We start from the raw sequence: 7519 nt of genomic DNA, 5'->3' as shown, positions 1-7519 counted from the left end.
GAATTAGCATGAGAATGGCCATCTTAAGGGCCAAAGAGCCGTTTTCTGAGTGCAGGACTCAGGAAAGGAGGAACTGGGTAAGGCTTGATAAACAGGTGTTGAAGAACAAGTTAATCATGGACACCGGGTTGCGGGCGGTTGCGACTCTGGTCAGCTTATCTTGCTGAACCACCCTAACATTTGAGGAGTGGTCTTATCTTGCTTTTGCTTAACCCCCAGGATGTAGCACAAGCCAAAATTTATGGAAAGTTACTGTGAGTCAGTGCTTTTCGAAAATGCCATAGAAACCCCTGGCTTTGAGTGCTCTGGGTCCTTGTGGAAACCCGCTGCGTCGGGCAGACACTTGGACCCCAGCTAGCTGGAAATAAACCTCGCTGTGTGACTTGCATTATCTTCTGTCTATTTGAAGAGGTGGTGGTCGACTCCGGACCCTAACCACAGTTATCCTAGTCTACGGAGTGTGTAAGTAAGTGCGAGTGAGAAAGAGAGGGAGAGGGAGCTGGAGAGGAGAGGGGGAGGGAGGGAGAGGAGAGGAGAGGAGAGGAGAGGAGAGGAGAGGAGAGGAGAGGAGAGGAGAGGAGAGGAGAGGGCGAGGGGGAGGCGGAGGGAGGGAAGAAACCAGAAACCTGTGTTGATACTTCAGACAAACTTACTCCAGTCCAATTCTAAGTGGCTAAACTGGTTTTGATTGTGTGAAGTTTCCACGGGAAACACTGTCCGACAAGATAGGCCTACAAAGCTTTCTGTGTGCTCTGTTTGTAGGTAGGGGTCCATCACTGCTTTGGAAATGATGTGGAACTCCTAGAAATCGGGAACGTTCTAGTCTCATCGGATCCCTGACGATGATGATTCTGTTACCCCACGATACGGCTGTCATCCAAACGGAGGCTCCCGTGGAAGGAACGAAACCTGGGCTTTGGGGACATGCCCTAGCTGACTGGCCCACCAAGGTGGCAGCAGCCACCGAATCCATAAAGCTGGTGGCCCAGGTGGATCCAGTGCATGCCTCTCTCCTACCAGCACACCAAACCCGATCCGAACCCCCTGGCTGTCAGACGCTCGACATCCTGATGTCTCTGCAACACAGAAGCAGCCTGGTCCCGACTCAGAGAGACATGAAGACGGGCTCCTTGGTGGGTGGGTGGGTGGGTGGGTGGTTGCAGACATCCACAGTCGGTCAGGGCCGTGGGAAACCCAATCCAACCCGGACAGTTTGTGTGCTGCCCAAAGAGACGGCTCAGCTCACCCCCACCCACAGAAGTTCTTTCCAACCTCACACGTTGACATATGTCCAAGTACTTCCTGTGATGCCCCGTGGAGCCAGAGCCCAGGGAGTCGACGCCTGGATCCGTGTTAACTAACCTTTAAACCCCCCACCCCCACCCCCCAAAATAAAATATAAAATAAAATGAAATGAAATATTACAAAGTGGGGGTGGGGGTGGGGGTGGGGGTGGGGGTGGGGGTGGGGTCAGGGGGAAGGCTAATCCACCTAGTGACCCGTCCGTCCGGCACTCCCGATCTGCCATCTCCGATTCCGCATGACTAGGAAGGGAAGCAGCCGCCGCTGCCATCGCAGAGCGGACCGCTTCCACCTAAGGGTCCGGACCAGGCCTGTGTGTCCTGAGAGATTCACAACCACCCTCCTTCGTATCCCTTAGATTTCCTCTCCTGTCGTCATCCTTCTGAGCACTGCACATGAGGCGTGGGGTCCCGGAAATCTCAAGCCCAGGCACCCTCCTGAAATGCCTAAAACGGTGGGGTTTCATCGGGCTGTCGCTCTTATACCAATAAGGGCCCTGAGGGATCCAACCCCGACTTAGGGGAGACGGCAGAATGACGGTCGGGGTCACGGGGCTCGTGGATGAAAACCGTCTTACCGACGGTCTGTGTTGCTCTACCGTCACGGGTGCTTGGTGTTATTTCATGGAACCTTCGTACCCGTTGTTCCTCGCCATGATGTCAGCCTGGGAACGAAACCACAGACAGCACAATGCTTGCCTGCTGGACAGAGCGAATGAGCCATCTAGGCCTTTCCCTGAAAAAGATGCTCTTCCTTAAGGAAAGGAAATTGAGGATCCCTGATGAGGACAGTTGACGGATAGATAGTATAGTTCATCCTCTTCTCTCTCTCCCTCTCTCCCCCTCTCCCTCTCCCTCTGTCTCTGTCTCTCTCTGGCTCTCCCTCCCCGCTCCCCTCAGCCCCCACCCCCTTCCTCTTCCCCTATTTCTTCCTTCCTTCCGTCTTGTCTTGTTGCTGCCCTGGACTTGTCACGGGCCGGGAATATCTCATCTCATCCGAAGTCATGTTTCAATCGCCCTCCTCCGAGGGGCATGACCTCCTTGGGAATGAGCTTTCCTAGCAACAGGGGACGGACGATGCCCTGACCATAAAAGGGCCTAGGTAAAATAGAAACATAAAACACACGTTACAGCTCTACAAAAGATCGTGACGAAAAGGGGGAGTGGGGGGCTGGTTAGGAAGGGGTGAGACAGCCAGCCCAAATCAAGCCACAGGACAGAGGGCTGCGGAACGGGGGCCGGGGGGACAGGGAGAGGATGCCGCTGGCCACCGGCTTGGCCGGCCAGGGGCCAGGTCGCTCAGTGGCCAGCTCCACATTTCTGACATGCAGTCGTTGCGGCCACTGTCCAGACGGACCCCAGAACCACTGCACCCCCCGCCCACACACCTTGTGTGGGACCAGCGTCTGGCCATCCCCCACGAGTCGTCTACCAGCCTTGTCTATGGACTGACTGACCAACCAACCACCCGTTCCCGGGCTCGCCCCGCTGGAGCCAGCCATCGTCCCAGGGGAAGGGAAACGACTATTTTTTTTTTTTTTTCCCCCTGGAGGCGGGTGTCCCCGGCCCCGCACCCTCCTAACCACGCCCCGTTTCTTGAGGCGGGTGGACATAGCGTTCCCGTGAACCGGGCCTGCCTGCTGGCGAAGCAGACCATTCTCGTCCCCATCCCAGGCCTCAAGTCCAGTCCTCCTCCCGGCTGGCTAGCATCTGTCAGGGCTCAAGAAGCCTTTCCGTCTCCGAGATCCGTCCTCTCGGTCGCTCTCCTGAGAGTTCTGAGGACTTGTCAGCGAGGAGGGGAGTTTGGCTTTGCTCATCCCCACCAAGGGTACCCTAGAACATCAACTGTTCTGTTCGAAAACACACTTGGGCCAAGGTCCCTGGCCAGCAGATCCCCTCGGCTTGAGGAAGTGATCTCTGAATCAGGCAAGCACGCCACCTAGTGACGAGAGAGAGAAGAGAGACGACAGAAAGGGAGGGTTTTTCTCAAGGCAGGGCAAGGAAGGAAGGAAGGAAGGAAGTCTTCCAAAGAAAACGGTTGTTATTTTTATTATGATTTTGGATGGGGTCACCTCCACGTGGGGACGAAAGTCTCCTCCTCCATCTCCCAGGTGGGTGGTTCCACCTTCTTGTGGGTGGGGAGGCATCCATGACCTATGTCTCTGACCGACCCAGGCTCAACCAGAAAATTCCTGACTGTCTGTCTCCCTGGCTAGAGTCGGGGCTGGGGTGGGCTGGGGGAGTGGGAGCGACCATGACGTGAGGCATGAAGCCGCGCTGCTGGGGTGAGTCCGCCTAGCCAAAGCGACCCCGCTGTCGGGCATGTGTTTTTCTTGCCCTTGCCCGCAGGTCCCAGAACGAACGGATCGAGCGGCCAGGGGCGGCAGGGCGGGGCCGCCGCCGCCACCGCCGCCCCCCAGCCTCAGTCCCCGGGCAGGCTGACGGTCACATCCGGGTCCCGCCCCCACCCCCACCCCCACCCGTTCCCCTCTGCCCTCTTCTCATTCAGAGGAAGGGGAAGGCGGGAGGTCACCGAACAGCCCTCCCTGTGTCGTCCACAAGCATCTCATCCCCTTGACCCCGCTCCGTCTGAGATACCAACTCGGCTTTTCCCCTGTGCAATTTCCCCGGGGACCAGGAGTTTAGTTCACCCCCCCCCCTCGGCACGAAACCCCCAGCTTTCGGTTCCCACCGAGTCAGCCGGGCTCACTCGGGAGTGGGGGAGGGGAGGGTCAGGGACGATCGACTTCAGCGGGCTTCCTTCAATCGCTCCTTTCAAATGCAGAAACTTCCCCCCGGTCCAATTCAATGGGAGCATTTGACTTCCCCCTCGGGGCTTCTCTCCATTGAATGTCTCTCTTCAACTCCCCCACCCACAGGCTGCAGCATGCAAATGGCGGGGGGTGGGGGTGGGGGATGGGGGATAAGGGCGGGATCTCTTGAGATACGCCCCTGAAAGCGGAGACCGAACTCAGCCTCCCTTTCGTAACCCAGGCAACCCCGTGAACCCTTTGAGAATCCTGGGCGTGGAGGCTGACGCCATACAAGATGTCTTCCCTGGAAGGGTCGGGGTGGGGCTGTGGGGGTGCTGAGGGCGGTTGGTGTGTGTGTGTGTGTGTGTGTGTGTGTGACCATCCGAGTCAAAGGGGTTGGGGAAGGGAGGGGCCGGACGCGCTTTGCAGATCTCGTCGCCGGTTCGCATTCCTAGGCCGTACCCAGGCTCAGAGGGAGTGATCAGGGCCGAGGGAGGCCTGGCAGGGGGTGGCTCCTCCACCCTGGCTTGTGGGCCCAGAGATCACACTCACTCCTAAAGCAACGCTGTTCTAGGACCGGGTTTTCATCGTCCATCATCTTCCAGATCGATGGGGCTCCCGGCCCCCACCGCCACCGCTCCCCGCGGGAAGTCCTTGGTGTCATCCCACACGTTCACGGTGTTGTTTGGGCAGCCACATCTGGGGAGGTCTCTCTCCCTGTGCAGTAGGTGAAACTGTCAGGGGGAAGCGTTGTGTATTGCGCTCGGTTTTGGTCCCTCCCCGCCGCCAACAAGAATCGAAGGGCAGAGACACAGTCATGAAGCACAGTACAAGTTTTATTGATAGTTACCTAAAGAGTGAAGAAGTGTGGACGGCCTCAGGGAGGAGAGGCAACCTGAAAGGTTTATTATGTTTTATTGAAAGAGAGCAAGTTGGAGAAAGGGGTGGCTGAGGGAGCCATGCCATTCAAGCTGTGTAGCAAAACTCAGGCTGGAAGAAGACCCCCACGAAGCAGGGGCCTTTGCAGCCGGCTCCCCCTATTACCCACCTTGATTTCGCTTTTTTTTTATTATACTCTTGGCCTTGCTTTGACCTGCCTTTTCGCTAAGGGTTAACTAACCTCTGCCGAGCAGTGTGGAAAGGATGAGAACATAAGTTTCCCAGGAGCTTTTCAGGACAGTGCTCCTGAAGAACGGAACACGCCGGGGCCCAATGGCGATCTCAGCATAAAGTACCGAAACCTACCGTCAGTCAAACATTGACCACCCCATTTCCACTGAGAATACCCCCCTTTTATTGTTACCATGCTAGTGAAACTAGTGATGGAGAGTTTTATAGAAATAGAGTTACGAGAGAATATTGACTTGAATAACCCTGTCTGACACTTCATCAATCTTCTCATCTTTTCTTCCTTCCCTCTGCTACTTCTATTAGCTTTTTTTCTTTCTTCCTTCCTTCCTTCCTTCCTTCCTTCCTTCCTTCCTTCCTTCCTTCCTTCCTTCCTTCCTTCCTTCCTTCCTTCCTTCCTCCCTCCCTCCCTCCCTCCCTCCCTCCTTCCTTCCTTCCTTCCTCCCTCCCTCCCTCCCTCCCTCATGACAGCCCTTGACTAGCATTTGTGCCTTACACGTGAAATCAACAAATCCCATAATTTTTCAAGAAGTAAAGATACTGCAAGACAAGTGCTGGGCCTGGAAGCCACAGGGCATACATCTGCCAAGAAGGAAAAAGCTAACCTTTTCCAAGAATATGGCTTCTCTCTCACTTACCAGCTTTACATCTCCCTGTATGGCCCCGGAAGATGGCTGGCTAGCCAGAGACGGGTAAGATTCGTCAAGGGAGGAACAACCTAAGACAGGCACGGTCGTAGGCAGGGGGGCCGGCAGGCAAGAAAATGGGGACCAACAGAGGGGAGGCTTAGAACCTCCCCCCTCCCCCCACCCCCCAGGGTTGAGAGAAACCTTCTGCAACCTTGGATGTTTTGCTGCCCTCGTCTGGTTTGGATTAAGACCTAGTCTATAGGCACAAACCTGATCATCGACACTTGCTCTCTTACCGCACTCAATCATGCCTTCCTTCTATCTATCTCTTGCATTTACCTACTACGTCAATATTTTATTAGAATTACATATCAAGTATAAAAAAAAAAAAGAATAATCGTACATCATACTTGACTTGATTGTTTATAGTTAACACACAGAAATAGTTTCTATGATATGAATGCCCTTGCATCGTTCACCATGTAAGAACTTGTTTAGTCCCTTCGGTAGTGGAGTCATGGCGACCTGTGTCTTATGTCAGGGAGATGTCGGTATCCACACAGAGGAAGGGGAAATGTAGTTTGCTGCTTACTGTGCCCTACAGAGGGGTGTATAATGAAGATATGAGTTTATGATTTTAGATTGATTATAAATTTATTAAAACTTGTAAGAATATTTTTGTGGGAAAGAAAGAATCCTAGCTCACTGTGGCAGTAGGTGACCTGAATTTCACCCTAAGCTGATAGACTCCGTAGTCGCTGCTACATACTGCAAGCTCCTACGGTGGTCCCATGCACTTAGAAACCGCGTCGCATAGAAACGTAAAACACAACAGAGTCCACGTTGCTAGGAAAAGTTTCTGTCAAGGAACAGAAAAATGATCACCTGTCTAACACTTGACCAACCATGACTAGATCAGAAAGAAGAAGAAGAAGAAGAAGAAGAAAAACTTGCTCATACCTATCAATCAATTGTCTATACCAATTAATCCACAGAAAAAAAAATATTCATATCCTTGTGCAAAATGGTATAAATAAAGCTGTCATCGGCACTTTGTCGGGAGATCACCTCCATCTGACTCTGTGTCCTGTCTCTCTGTGCACCGACTCCGTCTCATCCTTTTGGGCTTCACAACCCCCGCCCACCCCACCCCACCCACCCCCACTGGAGCTGGACTTTGGAAGGGCAGGTGAAGAGAGAGAGAGAGAGAGAGAGAGAGAGAGAGAGAGAGAGAGAGAGGCAGTGACTTGGGGAGACAGACTAACTGAGAGTGACTGAGTGACCGACTGAGAGTGACTGAGTCTCACTGGTGACTGAGAGTGACAGGCAGACTGACTGACGGAGTGGTGAGTGAGACCGACTCGAGGGACAAACTGCCTGAAACTGAGTGACTGACTGACCTGAAAGAAAAAAAAAAAAAAAAAAAGGACCTACCTGTCACTCGGTCTCGGTCGCCGTAGCTGGCGTGGGCGGTGACATGTAGAGCAGCGAACAGGAGGGAGGGTGTTCACTCCGGGGAGGTTTGATTCCCGTCCACAGCCGAAACGGTCCTGAGGTTCGCAGCGTCGTCCCTGCCCATGACGTCATCGCGGAGCGACTCACGTCCGTCCCACTCACAGCACATGCGTCGCGCCGCACGCGCGCCCGCTCAGCCCGCTGGTCGACCCGGCCTTGTGAGCAGAGACTTGAGTGACTGACCTGAAAGAAA

The sequence above is a fragment of the Manis pentadactyla genome, unplaced genomic scaffold (genome assembly GCF_030020395.1).
Source record: "Manis pentadactyla isolate mManPen7 unplaced genomic scaffold, mManPen7.hap1 scaffold_805, whole genome shotgun sequence".
Lineage (NCBI taxonomy): Eukaryota > Metazoa > Chordata > Mammalia > Pholidota > Manidae > Manis > Manis pentadactyla.
This window is presented reverse-complemented; position numbering follows the sequence as displayed.